At 34.4% G+C, this 17,402-nt stretch overlaps 1 protein-coding gene across 6 annotated transcripts in view; it reads left to right on the top strand.

Annotated features, from left to right (window-relative positions):
• Positions 1 to 17,402, top strand: part of GULP1 (GULP PTB domain containing engulfment adaptor 1) — a 262,969-nt gene that overhangs the window by 77,508 nt on the left and 168,059 nt on the right. For 5 of the 6 annotated variants that reach the window (XM_077780212.1, XM_077780211.1, XM_077780209.1 and 2 more), the window contains exon 2: positions 9,770 to 9,896. The gene's annotated coding sequence lies outside the window, so the exon portion shown is untranslated. The remainder of the gene's footprint in view (positions 1 to 9,769; positions 9,897 to 17,402) is intronic. The other variant, XM_077780210.1, reaches the window with a different exon arrangement.

Genomic DNA, 17,402 nt, shown 5'->3' with positions numbered 1-17,402 from the left:
TCATAATTTTATTTTATTTTATTTTTTAAATTTTATTTATTTATTTATTTATTTATTACAAAAGAACACAAAAAAAATGAGCTTTAGTAAGCTAAACTTTTCTTTATAGCTGACATATATTTGGGGAGAACTTCTTGGTGCCTTATGATATTTTGTGCATTGAATCTTCAAACATAAATTGTGAATTTTTTTTTAAAGTGTATTTATTTTTGAGAGAGAGAGTGAAAGAGAGAGCACAAGGTGGGGGGACAGAGCAGAGAGAGGGAGGCAAAGAATCCGAAGCAGACTCCAGGCTCTGAGCTGTCAGCACAGAGCCCAACGTGGCGCTGGAGCCCATGAACCACAAGATCATGGCGTGAGCCGAAGTAGGATGCTTAACCAACTAAGCCACCCAGGTGCCCAGAAACATATATTGTGAAATTTAAACCCAAGAATCTGATATAACCTTATTAAGTCTCTTATAAAATAAAATTAGGTTTACTTTTTCAGCTTTGTAAACTCTGATGGCTCAAGTCTTTATTTTTAATAAGCCATTCAAATATTACATAGTAGATATCAAATACTCCCCAGAAAGTGAAAAGCTTGTATTAAAGGTCCAGACATCAATATAAATAATTGCCCTAGAAACTTCTATGACCAGTTAGTAAGGCACAAGAGATTTACTTAGTTGTTTTTGTGAGAAGCTCCAAAGAAATAAGAAAGTGCCTTATTAGAATAGAGTCAGGTAGGAATAATTCTATTCATCTGCCAATCAGGTCTTTATTTGCTTTCATGTAAAACACACTAGTAATTCATCAGGAATGAAGAGATATTATTTATCCTGTGTAATTTTTTTAATTAATAAATTCTCCACATCATCTATTACATATCAATGTATAAAGTTGTTCATATATATCCTGAATCTGTTTATTCACCAGTTGTATAAATTGATCATATTTATGCTGTCTTCAATAGAAGTTAAGATGTAATTAATATGATGCTCCAGTCTAAATTTAATGAAAGGCTATAGTATTTCATTTCTTAAGAAAAAACAAACATTTAAAGTATATGATTTCTGCCCTCCTAATTCTTAAAAATCATCTCAACTCAAATGTTTTTTTCAGCCTCTAACAACAGTAGATGTCTTCCAAATACCAAAAGAGTAGCTGATTAACAATTTTGTAGCAAAATTTATTAGTGTATATTTCAGTTATTTGATCCATTATTATTTCATACTGTTAGCTTAATTTAGAGAACATCACATAAAAATTCAATAAAATATATATTATACATTAGTAAATAGCATATATTCGAGAGTGAACATTTGGTTGAATTTGAGAAAAAACCAATAAAATATGTATCTGTTATAATTTAAAGCTGCAGAGTGATGCTTCAGGCAAGGCTGAATCTAGACACTCAGATATTTATTTCTCTATCATAGTTGTTTTCCACTGAGTTGAATTCATTTTAAAGCATAAGACCTGAGGATAAAATAGCCATCAGGCATTCAATCCTCAAATTAATTAACTCAAGTGTAAAGAGATTATTTCTTTCTAAATAGTTTTATAAACAGGTGCTGATTTGATTTTCCTTGTTTTCACATTATTTCCATTCCTGAATAATTAGACTCACAATTATGAGTAGAATCATTTTACTCTCGGGGGCCAGTCTTGGAACTTGCTCTAGGGTCACCCTCAGTCAAGCATAACTATCAGGAAAAGGGGAAGAAGTGTAGGTCTGCAAAGAAAGCCCATGGTGCCATTATGAGAATGTGTTTTTTGTTTTGTTTTGTTTAATTTTCAAGGAGAGGTGGTGGCAGGAAAGCACAATGTATGTATAAACTAAATTAAATGAAGAATGACATGTATACTGTTTTGTAAAAATACTGTTATGAGCAAAAGAACAGCAGTTTAAAATGGTTTAAAATTTTGTCAGGGGTGCCTGGGTGGCTCAGTTGGTTAAGTGTCCAACTTTGGCTCAGGTCATGATCTCACAGTCTGTGGATTCGAGCCCCATGTTGGGCTCTGTGCTGACAGCTAGCTCAGAGCCTGGAGCCTGCTTCAGATTCTGTGTCTCCCTCTCTCTCTGACCCTCCGCTGCTCACTCTGTCTCTCTCTCAAAAAAAATAATTAAAAATAATAAAATAAAATAGCACGCAAATATTTCGTTGTAGAGCAGCATTCGTTGTAGATCACTGCAAAATCGTGATACTAAAAATGTTTGATTGCTGAAAAAAGGCCTTGAAACATAGCCAATCAACGTATGAAAGACTTCCGATGATAGCATCTCAAAGACGATTTCCTCATCTATAAAATAATAATTGTTTCGTTAATAGTAGATACATTTATATACTTTTTTAATGCTGAATTATATTGAAACAGAAGGTTTTCCAGATTTTATTGAATAGTGTTTGTATAATTTAAGCTAATTATATCCAATTATGGTGATACTGCAATTAATTTAGAGTAGAGACAGGATGAATAAAACTCTCCTCCCTGCCCCCCACCTAAACTGGGAAATTGGAACACTGAATTACAGCTCACTGAAATTTGCCTTTAAATACATTAATACTTCATAGATATTAACATGAATAAAATTAAACTCCACAAGACTGGAAAAATTAAACTAATGACTTTTTATGTAATCCAAGTTAATGAATGTTTTCTGCCCCAATTTTTCATTAAGGAAATCAACCACAGTTTCCTGATTTTCTTCATTTGAACATCCTCTGTTGTGTGGCTACTTACAAAAATGGTTAATAAGAGCCTTTATTGAATACGTGCTCTATTTTCACAAACACTGAAATATATTTACATAGTTTTACAGCTTTTTTTTAGTAATATAAGGTTTTTCAAAGATTAATTGTTTTTAGCATAAGTGTTTCATAAATATTTTCTTTAGTTACTTGAATATGTTTTGATATATTGAAATACCACAGTAAAGAATAGTGACTCATAATTTTGTTTTCTGAGGTAAAAGAAGGAAGGAAAGAAGAGTACAGAGAAAAGATGGAAGAAAGGATGGAAGAAGGAAGGGCAGAAGGAAGGAGCTTAATATATGGAGAATATGGAAACCTGGGTGGAGCAGTAAAGTGTCTGACTTGATTGCAGCTCGCATCATGATCTCGCAGTTTATGAATTCGAGCCCCACGTCAGGTTCTGCCCTGATGGTGCAGAGCCTATTTGGGATTCTGTCTCTCTTTCTCTCTGCCTCTACCTGGCTTGTACTCTCTATTTCTCTGTTTCAAAATAAATAAACTTAAGAAATTAAAAATAAATAAAATAAAATAAAATATGGAGAATATTTGGAAAAAAATCCATTCTTCGAGAACTTGGTGCTGAAATTCACATTTGCAGTGTTTTAGAAATAATAGTATTAGAACTAAGTAAGATAATTAAAAAAATTAAAATGAATTAAATCTATAAGATGTGTTAGACAAATATAACCATTAATTAAATAAAATTCTCTGATACCTTTGATAAAGGTTAGCTGCTTTAATGCTTTTGTATCAGTTCATAGCTAAGGTCTTAATGTAAGGGACTAGCCACTTACATTATTTTGTAGGTAATATATATAACTGACATTAAGGGGAACTGATAACCAGCCTTTTCCTTTAAGGGAATAAAGTGTTGTAAGGCCCTGAGATATATATTCATATAAAAATCTCAAAAAACCTCAGCAAAGTATAAAAATAAAAAAGCACACAAAAAGAAAATATAAATTATAGAATAAATATTTAATAAACACATATAAGTTGTACCTCACAGTTAAAGAACTATACATTTGAGAAAAAGACATCTTTGACAATCAAATTGTCAAAAGAGAAAGAAAATAAATCATTGCTGGCAAGGATGGTTGAAATCAGCAATATCATCTACTATTGGTGGAAGTCTGTATTGGTTGGTATATCTTTCTAGAAAACACCTTGGTGATATGTATGAAAATGCATGAAAAGATAAATACTTTTTGAGCTAATAATTTCACTTCTAGGAAGCCATAATGAAGCAATAATTTGAGATGAACACATATTTATGTACAAAGATATGTATTACAGTTTTATTTGTAATATCAAAGTATAGAATTTCTTAACAACTCAGCAAAAGTAATAATAATTATTGTGAATTACTGTTTTCATGTGCCGGACAATATGATTACTGCTCTGTATGAGATATCTCATTTATTTATTTCTAAATTCGTATGATGTATAGTTCATGTTTGTTTGTTAATTTCCCCACCACAGATTTCCTTGGTGTAACTCCCCTTTATCATGTGGAGTGGTGATGTGATTTAGGAAAATTGACCTTATCTGTATCACCCTGGTTGGATTCTACACCAACAGTAATTGGTTAGGGAGTTGCAAGTCACTTACTGGCCCAAACAGAGTAAATCCCGGAACTTTTGACTACTGATTGAGAGAGTAGCTTTCTCTCTGGTTTTGGTCTGGCTTCCTCATTCTTCTTTTTTCTCATCCAAACGTTGCTAAGATTTCTATCCTTTCCCTAGTCAAGTTTATTTTATTCTTTGAATTCCCATTGCATTTAAAAAAACGTTTTTCTACCTTGGTATGAATTTCACTCCGTCTGTCACACATCCTTCATTAACTCAAGTCATGATTATTTATTTATTTATTTATTTATTTATTTATTTATTTATTTATTTAAATTTTAGAGAGAGGATGAGAGCACTAGCTGGGGAGGGGGCAGAAAGAGAGAGAGAATTTCAAGCAGGCTCCACCCTCAACACAAAGTTCAACATGGGGCTTGATCCCTTGACCACAGTGTGATCATGACCCGAGCCAAAACCAAGAGTTGGACATTCAACCAAATGAGCCATCCAGGCACCCCAAGTCATGAATTTTTAACTTGTGACCTGTTGTCACATTTTGGATCCATCTCATTTCTTGGGCTGTGTTTTTTCCATAAAGGGGGTCTTAATATTGGAGAGATCAGAGTTTGTGAAGAGTTAATGTTAAAAAGGAACAAAGGCTCTACCTTAACCTATTTATGCTGAAAAATATAATAGCCAAAAGTTTCGCAGAAACTTGACTTGGGTGTTCCACTCATTTCACCATAAAGGGTGAATGACTTGATAATTGTTCTCCTACTTCTTCTAATTAGGAAAATTTCCTACTGATGACAGCTTCAAAGCACCTCTAAAAGTTTTGTGTCAAATGCAGAGGAAAGAACTAGGTTGAATTTGTTTTTAAATTGGCAAATTTAAAATTGTTATTAATTCTGAAATAGTTTGTCATGTGTCATCCTCTGTCACTTTTTTCTTTCCATAATGGGAGCTGAGGATAGGGGAACTTAAAATGCAAATGCAACAATAACAGGTGATGTGAATTCATGGTCCTGACTGACATCTCTGAAAATAGGAAAGTCCAGGATCAGAGTTGTCTTGGTCTTGCTGTTTCTACATAAATTAAACCCCAAGCACCATTCCAGTTTTACATCTTACAAATATGATTGCCTGAAATCTGTTTCTGTTTTGCATTACCATTTAACAAATATACATGGATTTCTTTTTAAAATTTTTTTTTAATGTTTATTTAAGTTTAAGAGAAGGAGAGATAGCATGAGTTGGGGAGGGGCAGAGAAGGGGAGACAGGCAGAGAGACAGGGGGACAGAGGATCCAAAGTGGGCTCGTTGCTGACAGCATGGGGCTTAATCGACTGAGCCACCCAGGAACCCCAGTATTCATAGATTTCTAAGAAGGAATTTATTTGTCTCACTTTCTCTCTTTCATGGTCTCCTCAGAGCCACATTTTGCCATATTATCTTCCTAAAGTACATATCTTCTTGTACCACTCCCTGTTTTATCATACTCGTACAGACATCTTTAGGGGACAATCCAAATTTTACAACATTCCATTCTAAAGCCTTCTTGATAGGGCCTTACTTACTGCTCAGATTTCTTATAAAACAATTCTATAAGCATTCTATTTTCAAGTCATATATACCTAACCATTTGCCTATCCTTGAAGGTGGCATGTTCTTTCTTATTCCTATTACTTTGCTTATGCAAAGTATAAGGAATGCCAACTGTGGCTTCCCCAACTTCTTCATTGGACAGCTTCCAAACTGAAGGTTCACAGATTCCATCTTTTTTTTTAGGAGGACTTTCCTAAACATTCTCTATGTTTCTTCAGCGCTTGACCTTGTCATTAACATAGTCCTTATCAACTGACAAATACAAAGGAGAATATGGATTTATTTTCTTCTCCCTAATGACGGAGAGAATTGGGTATTCAGTAGGTGCTCAATGAATATTTGTTTCATGAACTAATTTTCAACTTTACATTCTTGGGAGCATAGGGGTATAATTATGACTGTATGTATGCCATTGCCTCAGCGAAAAGACTGGAATAAACAAGAAATGATTGCCCTAAGTCACTATCACAGTCACCCCAAGTCACCATGTTTGCACCCTTTGCCTGGGGCAGTAGAGTGAAAACGTTTGTGAAGACATCATTAAGAAAAGATTCTAAGGCATCTGAACTAAAATGCCAAGGCTTGCAAAGTCATTTGGACTTTGTCCAGAGGGTGATGTTGCCAGATTATTTGTTGGACTGATCATGGTTGACTGGTGATGGATTGGGGTGATCTACACTGGGAGAAGAAACAGAATGGAGTCTTTTGTATTAAGTGGAATTGAAATTATCCTGATTTAGCTTCCTGACAATGGGTAAAGAAAATAAGAGGGATTAATAATGCCAGGTTTCTGGCTTGAACAATTAGAATAAAAGTTGTAGTATTTACCTAATTAAGACCACAGGACAAAGGAAAAAGAAAGTTACAGGCCAACGATCTCATTTTGTATATTTTGAATTTAGATGCCCAAAGGAGATAAAGATGAATATCCAGGAAAACTCTGTTTATGCAATATTTTGCAAATTATTTTCAGATATTGCTAAATTATTGGGATTAGCTATAAAAAGAAAAATAAGTAGCAAAATGATTTTGAAAAACTTTTAAGAGCATGACAATGTTGGTTTCTATTTCATTTGTTGACAAGTAGAAGCATGTTTTAGACTGGCTTGTTTTACTGTGTATGGAATATTTAAAGATACCATTTTGCATTAAGAAAATGAAGCATCTAATCATTGCATTGTTAATAATGTTAGTTTCTTAAATTAATAGTGTTGGGGGGCGCCTGGGTGGCTTAGTCGGTTAAGCGTCCGACTTTCGCTTAGGTCATGATCTCGCGGTTCGTGGGCTCGAGCCCCGCGTCGGGCTCTGTGCTGACTGCCAGCTCAGAGCCTGGAGCCTATTTCGGAGTCTGTGTCTCCCTCTCTCTCTGACCCTCCCCTGCTCACGCTGCCTCTCTCCTAGAAATAAATAAAAATATTTTAAAAAAAAATTAATAGTGTTGGGAAAAATGAAGGTTCTGGTGAAGAAATGGTTCGTTTCACTCAATTTCATACACATCTTTAAATTTCATGACACTATGTAATAAATGGTAGCAAAACAATATAAAGTTGAATGTATTATGTCCATACTAAATTTTTAAGAACCACTCAAATTAGAACAAGATTTTATTTTTTTAAATAAAAATATGTTCAAAAGAACAACTCATAAATGCATCTCATTTTTTTCAAGAATATTTTAAAATGTTCTTTATCCGTACAAGTTTAATCGTATCAGACATGGAACAATAGATCCACTTCAGAATATATGTCATTTTCTTGCAAGAAGAAAGATAGAAGTAGGCACAAGTTCATTCTTTTTTTTTTTTTTTTTTGATGTGGATATTTTAGTGCTCTTTTTTATTCTGTCACATTGCATAAAATATTCTAGGCTGAAAAACATTTCCACACTAAGACTGGATTTCAGTCAATCTGAGATAGAAAGAAATACAAGCTGTGGGGATGTTAAATTGAACTAACCATTTTAAGGAAAATGTTTACTTTGCTATAATAATTTGGAACGGGATTTTTTTTTTTTTGAGCCGTCTGGTTACTTATGTTATCTTGGGTGATTTCTTTCTTATTTTCATAAGGCCCATATTTGCACAAAATAAAGAAATTATTATACTACAAAAGAACTGACTTTACCTCCCCTTTTCTTCCTTCTCCCCAAGACAAAAAAGAAAAATGATGTAGTTAGTCGTTTTGGAAATCATGACATATTTTCATGGTTACCTTTTAATTGTGTTATGGCTGAATTCTAAAGTTGGAGGGATGCGATAATGGAGCCTTTACATTTTAAGGAAAGAAAAAATGAATTGTAGTCATTCAATCTTAGGTACATGTACCCTAAGATTCAGTAAATGATAAGAGAATACCATATGATTTAATAAATAATAGCATCATTGGGTAGATACTTTTTTTCATTAATACTATAAAATATCTATATATGGCCTTAAAATATATTCGCATATTTTAATTCTAATTGTACAGTTGTTGTCTTTTGTGGTAGATGTCTATAATCCCATTCCTTTAGCATCTCAAACAAACTTACTTACTTGAATTATTACCTCAGAGTTTGCCTCTGGGGCTACCTAAATTAAGATCCTTTCTTTCTAAAATTATATTAGAAAGTGAAAAGGAATAGAGTCAACGAATAGACAGACTTTTAAATAAAATTGCCATTAAGAGGGAAAAAGATAATGTTGAGAGTTTTCACATGGCTTAGATACAGAGAGGCAGAAATAAAGTATTTCAGTTGTGTTTTTAGTCTATAATTTGAAGAAGTCAAAAATACAGATTTGGCTTTACACGATCTGTATCAAAGTTATGGAGGCAAGCAGTACAAAAGAGTGAGATACGTTTCTGTATTTTTGCTAAAACAAAACAAAACAGTTTTAGCAAGAAGAGATACTGTACTGTGAATATACTAGCTGGTATTTGAATTTATATCAGAGGTACATTTGTTGACCAAATTAAGGAAGGTATAATTTCTCTTGCATCTGGAAAGACTTTTTCCTTTTGTCTTTTGGCATAAAAATGTAAAAATCTTAATCAGCTGCCATGTATGTTCTAGTAGCGTATGAGAATGAATAGAAGGGTAAGTTACCTAAAGGCTTCTCCATGGCAGTTGAAGGGGAATGAAAGTTAAAATAGAACAGTGCTCTCTAAAATTCTGTTTCATCTTCTTAATCACGGGCAGTGTGCACTTGGTTAATCTAATTAGATAAGTGAAGACAAGGCGGGGGGGGGGGGGGCGCTGGCTGGGCAGCCTGAGGGAGAAAGGGGTATATTGTCAACCGACTAGCACCGCGCTTTGATGGTAACATATTCATGAGTTAAAACACTTAACTTATTATCTAGCAATTTGGGTATTTTATCTTATCTAGCAATCTGTTACTCTACCTTTTAAAAAAAAATTACACACTTTACCATTGTTATTTTTTTAAGTTTATTTATTTTGAGAGAGAGAGTAAGAGAGAGAGAAATCTGAGTGAGAAGAGAGAAAGAGTGAGAAAGCATGCAGGCATGCACACACACACATGAACGGGAGAAGGACAGAGAGAGAGAGAGAGAGAGGGAGAGAGAGACTCCTAAGCAGGCTCCGCACTGTCAGCGCTGAGCCCTATGTGGGGCTCGAACTCACAAACCATGAGATCAAGACCTTAGTCAAAATCAAGGGATGCTTTACTGACTGAGCCACCCAGGCAACCCCCATTGTTTTTTGTTGCTGTTGTTGTTGTTGTTGTTTTTAGGTAAATTTCCTGAACTTTCACAAGAAACATACTTAGAATTTTAGAATGTGTATTATAATCTAAATTAAAATACATATAAATGTAATTATTGATTAATTCTATTAAGTCCAATTTTAATTTTATTTTTAGTTATATGTGATTCCATCTTACATACATAGGAGAGAAGGTGATTGAAGAATTCAGATGGCAACTATATGATTGAAACTATTCCGTCAAACATCTGCATATTCTTTCAACTATATTTGAGCATACTCAGGTAAGAATAAGTGATTGTTTATATACTTAACAGCATTTTGAAAAAGGATTTCAAACTATAAAAAAATGTTTTTATTTTGTACCTAATATTGAAAAAGATAGTTTTATTGAAGGAAGTGGTAAAATGCATAAGCAAAAAGAAAAGAAAAAAGCAAACAAACACAAATGAGCCTGTTTTTCTAAAAATAACTCCTGTTATCATTTTGCCCTATATCATTTGATTCTTTGTGTTGGTTTCCCCCTTTAAACAAAGTTAGGATAATATATACATCTTTGTTGAATTTCTTTATTAGTTTTATAACAAATCTATTATGTTATGAAAATATGAATTAATGTTCCATATTTTTTGTGTCTATTGTTATAAACAAGTGATTTTAAAGTATTTTTTAGATTGCGTTTATTATCAGATGGTATCTTTATAGATGAATTGATATGTTCACTCATTTTACATTAGTAGAGTTACTAAAATTAGCATCACTGGCTCAATGGCTATAATATATATATTTTTAAATATATATTTTTAAGTTTATTTATTTTGATAGAGAGTAGAGGAGGGGCAGAGAGAGGGAGGGAGATAGAGAATCTCAAGCAGGATCTGTGCTGTCAGCTCAGAGCCCAATGCACAGCTTGAGCTCATGAACTATGAGATCATGGCCTGAGCCAAAGTCAAGAGTGGGATGCTTAACCGACTGAGCCACCCAGGTGCCCAATGGCTATAATATTTTAAAGGCTTTTTATTATTTTTGAACTTACCTCCAGAAGGTAATAATGAGTTAAAGTTTTCAGAACACTTTTTTGAAAACGTTTATTGATCCATGACTTAAAATTTTTTCATTTTAAGAAATTCCCTAACAAAACTTAGCTTGTGTTGAAGAAAAAAAAATCAAAATTAATTCAGTATTCTTAATTTTTCTTGTAAGCAGTAGTGTCCTCTATTCACATAGATTTAGCCAATATATCCCTTAGATAACTAAGCCCAAATGAAAATTGAATATTATATATGTATAATTTTTCTACATTGTCTAAAATACATTATTTATAAATGATAATAAATATATTTTATTCAATTAGTTATTTTTTGAAAATTTATTAGTGTACTAGGCCTAAGCACTGTGATTACTTGGTTATTACTGATGATGGTGGTAATGGCAGCCATTCAGGACAGGAAGGTATAGAATGTTTTCTTGCCTTTTTTATTTTTAATATAATGTGGCAATATGAGAAACATATTTCAGTTCCTTATGCACAAATAGGATGCACTAAATGCCAAGAACCCTTCACAAATGAGATACCAGTTGAATTGTGCTTTTTAGAGTAGGTAGAACTTTGGTGGGTGAACATTTAAATGGAGTGCCAAGTTTGAGCTAAGATACACAGCTGAGGAAGAATGGGCGATATTCAGGAAATAGGAAAGATAAGGTAGATATAGCAGAGTGATAGAAACTATGTTCTGTATTTGGATTTATATACTTAGGAATTTATATTTCATCATTATACAATGAGGGAACAATTGCAGGGGAATAAGATGGTCCATGTAGTCTTTTAAGAAGCTTAATCTAGAAGGGATATGTGTGTCTAAATAATGAAGGGAGAGCAAACCCAAGGGAAGAAAGAATGATTCATAGACTTTTGCTTTCATTTTCATCATTTGTTAAACACATGCTATTTGCCAGGCACTTGAGGAACTTGAAGAACTGTAGAAAAAAAGATGACATAATCTTCATTCCTGAGGAGCTTATCATGTAGGGCATAAGACTTGGCATGACCAGCAAATGAATATAATACACCATGATAGTGTAACAGTTGAAACACATTTTAATCAATCAATCAATCGATCAGTCAATCAATCAATTAATTTTTATTTTAAGGGAGAGAGCAAGAGAAGGGAGAGAGAGAGAGCAAGAGTGGGGGAGATGGGCAGAAGGAGAGAGAGAATCCTAAGGAGGCTCTACACTCAGCACAGAGCCTGACATGAGGCTTGATCTCAAGCCCCTGGGATCATGATCTGAGTTGAAATCAAGAGTCAGACATTCAACAAACTGTATTACTTAGGCTCCCCTGAATTACATTTTTAAACAGACCAGCTTGTAACTATGTTGAGATGCAGATATTACTAGATTATCAACTGGTAGGCTTTTCTCCCTGAAGACATCAAGCCTGAGCAAGGTTACTCACGAAGAAGCAATGTTTCTAAACTTCGCAAGAATTCAGACAAGAAGCCCTGGAAATTTTATCTAGGGTTAGAGTAGTGTAAATAAATCTTAAACAAAGGCAGTGGTTATGAGTGCTGGGAGATTAAAGGGAGGGTCTTTAAGAGTGGGGCATGTTATGGTATTAACAAACATGGGGAAAATATGACAAAAGTGAAATTTTTGTGTTGGTAAAATTATGTTTGTTTTTGAATATTGAGAGTTTTTCAGTCCTCCTGTCTCACTGTATTTTGTTTATAGCTTTCACTGAAATTCCTTATATAATTGAGGATTCATTTTTTTATTATTAAAGGTAATTTGAGTTTCCTTAAAATGTAAGTACAAGTACAGTAAGGATAAAAACCAGGTACACCAAGAAAACATGAAATATGAAGTAAAGATTCATAACCACTATGTCTGTAATCTAGGTTTAGCCTTTCCAGCAGTAGCAGAAGTGGATATATGTTCTTGCCTTAAAAGCTTAGATAAATTTATTATAGGAATCTGAGTGTAATGGACGGGAAAAGTGTCCTTACCACTTAGAGATGCCTTAAATTTTGTGTTGAAAATTTAAAAGTTGAAAGGAAGGGAACTTTGTTAATTTATAGTTATAGGTAGGTTAGTTTGTGGAAGTTAAGAATACGGTTTCTCCAGGAAGTCTGCTTTGACTTTTGGAACCTGGATGAGATCCTTCTTCTATGTGCTATGTACTTTAACCCAGTTTACCTTCCTCTTAACCTAGTTTACATTCCTCTGTCATACCATGCATTGTTGTCTGGTCTATCATTCCCTGAGACTGTAAGATTCCTGAGGATTGGTTCATCATTTATCATTACAGATATAGACTTAGATCTAAATAAAACCCACCACAATTGTTTGTTTTATAGAGGATACTTCATAAATATTTCTTAAATGCTAAATTGAATCATTTCCATGGCGTGTCTTAATTATTGTTGACCCAGCTTAGACATTTTTGTGAGCTCCATATTAGTTTTCTACTGCTGTATGATAAATCACATTAAAACTTAGCTTAAAGTAGTGCTTAAGTGTTATCTCAGAGTTTATGGACACAGTTTAGCTGGTACCTCTGGCTCCAGGTCTCTCATCATGTTCCAGTCATACTAACAGCTGGAGCTACAGTCATTTCAGAGCTCATCTGGGGCTGAAGAGTCCACTTCAAGACTCAGCTGCCTCATCATATGGAAACTAATTTTTCCTGGGACAAGCAATCCAAGAGAAAGCAAAAGTGATCATGACTATAGAAACAACATTCCTTTACAACCAAAGCTAAGCAGCAGCATCCCGTGTGTAGTAAGTTGAGCGGTGGCCCCCAAAAATGTTCAAGTCCTAACCTGTGGTACTTGTGAATGTGACATTATTTGGAAAGATCTTTGAAGGTATAACTAAACTAAGGATCTTGAGTACAACATCCTGGATTAACTAGATGAGCCCTAACTCTAAGGACGTGTGTTCTTTTGAGAGAAGAAGACTCTGTGAAGATAGAGGCAAAGACTAGTATGATGCAAACACAAGTTGAGGACAAACTGAAGACTTCCAGAAACTGGAAGAGGCAAGGAACAAAATCTTCCCTATGAGCCTTTAGAGGAAGTGTAGCCTTTCTAACACCTTGATTTCAGTTCTGGCCTCCAAAACTCTGACAGAATCAATTTCTGTTGTTTTATGTCATCGAGTTTGTGGTAATTTGTTATGGCAGCCACAGGAAACTAATATACCACCACTTCTGCAGTCTTCTATATTTTAGAAGTGAGTCTAGGTCCAGCCCACATTCAAGGGCAGGAGATCACAAAAAACATCAATACCAGGAGGCAGAGATTATTGGAAGCCATTTTAGAAGCTGCCTATTCCATCAGATTTCTAGATACTATCATTTGTTTGGTGCATCTATGCAGATGGACCCAACTTAATGAGTTGTAGCAGGTTATAATCATCTCACACTCTTAAAAAGAAAAAAAAATCTGATATTTTTTTCTTTTTGTATTTTCTACCTTTCTAATTAGAATTACTATTCATTTGGATAGTCAAATTGGAAAACTTAAATCCCTTCTTTTTTGTTAATACCCAGGACCTGTAATTGATTAACCAGTCCTTTTCATTCTATTCCTTAAAATTTTCTCATTTATCTCTTTCTTTACAGTCTCTCTTCTACTAATTACAGGCTTCTTTTATTTCTTCAAAACCAGCCAAATAGCTACAAAGCAGTCAAACTGTTTCTGAGCTTTTCCCCTTCAAACCTTTTCCTGCAAAGAGGCTTTTGAAAACCCAAATAGGATTATGCCGTTTGCTTCCTTTATGTAACATGCTCAGGGAATAGGAGACCCTTGTGATCTGGATCTTGACTTTATAAAATTCAAGCTTTACCTTTAATCATTCCTTAATGTAGATTTTAAAATAATATAAAATTTTTTAAATATATTGAGTCCTTTCACTTTTGCTTGCCTTTGTCTGGGATTCTCTTTCCCCGAGAATCAAATAGGTGTTTGTATGTCGTTTTTGCAACTAGTAGAATGTCTAATATCGTGACGAAGATAGAATAGGTTTTCATCTGTTGTAAACTAATGTTACAAAAGAAAGAGTTGAAAAGAAAGAGGTCTAGCATTAATAAAATGGCAAAACTGACAGATTAGCCTAAAATGGAAACAAATGAAAGAGAAAGGGAAATTATGGACTGATCATGCAGCAGGACTGAAAAATTTAAGGGTAAGGTGAAGGCAAATGCATGTTCGATGTAAATGTGCAGAAGTAGAAAGTCAAGAAAGTGTGATAGAAAGAGAAAGTTTAGTTTTAAGATCATAAATAAAGTTAAGATTCAAATGTGAGTGTAATGTGGGTTTAAGCTTTTAGGAGTATTAAAAGATACATCCTTACGGACATTACAATCTATTGAGGCAGAAAGTGTGAAGAACATAATGTAGTTGTTCAAGATAGTGAGGAGTAGAATAAAGATGACCAAAAAGTAATGCAATGTTAAGAAAGTAGCAGAAGGAAAATAGAAGCAGCATTTCTTCTGCCCCTTTCCATTGTAATGAGTAAGACGAAAGCATTCTTGTCTGAAGAGAGTCTCTAGGGAGATCCTTCAGTGGAGAGCTAATTCAAATCCTATTCAGGGGATGTATTATGCTTTGTCAGAATTTAAATACAAAAAATAACTTTTAAGCCATTGAAGAAATTGAAGAAAACCATTTTGCTGCCACTGACCTTTGGTTGTACGTGTAAAATTTATGTTCAGCCTATGTATATATGTAAATGATACTTCTGCCCCAATAATTAATGATTTCAAATTAATCTTTACCCATATAATAACATTATTTTTCATTTAATGAAGAGATTGGAGGGAAAACATGTTCTGTATATTATGTAATACATAATAGTCCTGAATGACTTCTTTATAAGTTAATTGCTATTTGAATGAAATAGTAAACCCTAGCAAAATGGTTGTTTATCACATATGTTGGTTCTCTATACTGCAGAGTGGTCAACTATGGGCCTTTCTATGTGAACTAATAATAATTGCTGTTTTAAGAGTATCGTATATTATACCAAAGCTTTTAGTTGTTTAGGGGTAATATTTATAAAATGTTTTAATTTGCTTTTTATAGCATGATTTACATTGAGAAAATCTAGTTCAATGAAAAATAAGTTTTAAAAAAGTGTTTAAAAGGATAATTTTTTATACATAAAGACAGAAGTAAATGAAGGAGAAGAATAGGATTTACATTAATATGTGCAATGCATGAAGAAATGGAAATGGCTACATCAGAGAAGGAAATTGGTAAATCATGAATTTTAAATTACATGGTTAATTAGGTAGGTGTCCTGACAATCTAAGCTGGAAACGTTTTGGTCAGGTGACCGTCTATGAAGGAACACCTATTTGTGCAAGCGATCTGTACTTTGTAGTAATCACTTCTACATTTGAAGAGTCTCTGTCAACTACTGTTCTTCAACTGCAAGTAGCAGAAACTAGTTCTGGGTACTTGAAGCAAAAAAAGGCAGTTTGCTGAAAGGACTGGAGTTAGTTCATAGAATCAGAAGGTAATCAGACAAAATAATTTTCAGGAAGGAGAGGAGCCAGAGCTGTTCCAGGGGTCTAGAAAGGAGGAAATGGAGGGAGACTGAAGCCAACTGCCAGGCAGCTGAATCTGGACCAATAGTGCATTTTGGTGCTATTCTTCCCACATTCACAAAGGGCGTCTGCATGGCTGAGTTTGAATTATTTGCCCTCTGCCAGCAACCGTGGCACTTGATTAACGATTCTCGGGAGACTGTGTACTCACGGAGAGGACAGGTTCCCAAAAGGAACTTCAAAGTTTTGAGACCAGGATGGGGAATACATAAGGGTAGAAAAGGCATAGATATTTACTAAAACCCTTCTTCAGACTCTAATGGCAATAATACATCAAGTAATATTTTGTAAGGAAAATTAACATAGAGTAAATAACAGTGTTACTGAGGTTTCAGTAGATATCTACTATTATGAAAAATTTATTCATTCTTTCTTTTATGCATGTGTTTATTAATTGCCTGTCATGTGTCAATAGCTGACCTTAGCAGTGAACATGAAACTAAAAGAATTAGTTCTTGCTTTAAACAGAGTTTATAGGGGCGCCTGGGTGGCTTAGTCGGTTGGGCGTCCGACTTTCGCTTAGGTCATGATCTCGCGGTTCGTGGGTTCGAGCCCCGTGTCGGGCTCTGTGCTGACTGCCAGCTCAGAGCCTGGAGGCTGTTTCAGGGTCTGGGTCTCCCTCTCTCTCTGACCCTCCCCTGCTCATGCTGTCTCTCTCTCTGTCCTAGAAATAAATAAAACATTAAAAAAAATAAATAAATAAACAGAGTTTATACTCTAGAGATAATTGAAATACTACAATTCAGAAGCACCTGATGTGGCTCAGTTGGTTAAGCATCCAACTCTTGATTTCGGCTCAGGTCATGATCTCACAGTTCATGAGAACGAGCCCCACATCAAGCTCTGTGCTGACAGTGTGGAGCCTGCTTGGGATTCTCTCTCTCTCTCTCTCTCTCTCTCTCTCTCTCTCTCTGTCCCTCCCCTCCCTTAAAATAAATAAATAAACATTTTACAAAATAGAAATACAACAATTCATGTATTGCAATAATTTTAAGATAGGAAGTACTCAAGATTCCTAAGACTACTATAACAAAGGACCACAAACTAGGCAGTTCACAACAAGAACAATTCTAGAGACTAGAAGTTGGAAATCAAGGTGTCAGTCAGGTCACACTCCCTCTAAAGACTCTAGAGGAGGATTCTTCTTTGTTTCTAGCTTCTGATGATTCCTGGT

The sequence above is a fragment of the Crocuta crocuta genome, unplaced genomic scaffold (genome assembly GCF_008692635.1).
Source record: "Crocuta crocuta isolate KB4526 unplaced genomic scaffold, BGI_CrCroc_1.0 scaffold38, whole genome shotgun sequence".
Taxonomy (NCBI): domain Eukaryota; kingdom Metazoa; phylum Chordata; class Mammalia; order Carnivora; family Hyaenidae; genus Crocuta; species Crocuta crocuta.
The sequence above is the reverse complement of the archived record's forward strand: the minus strand, read 5'-3'. Positions and strand labels throughout refer to the sequence as shown.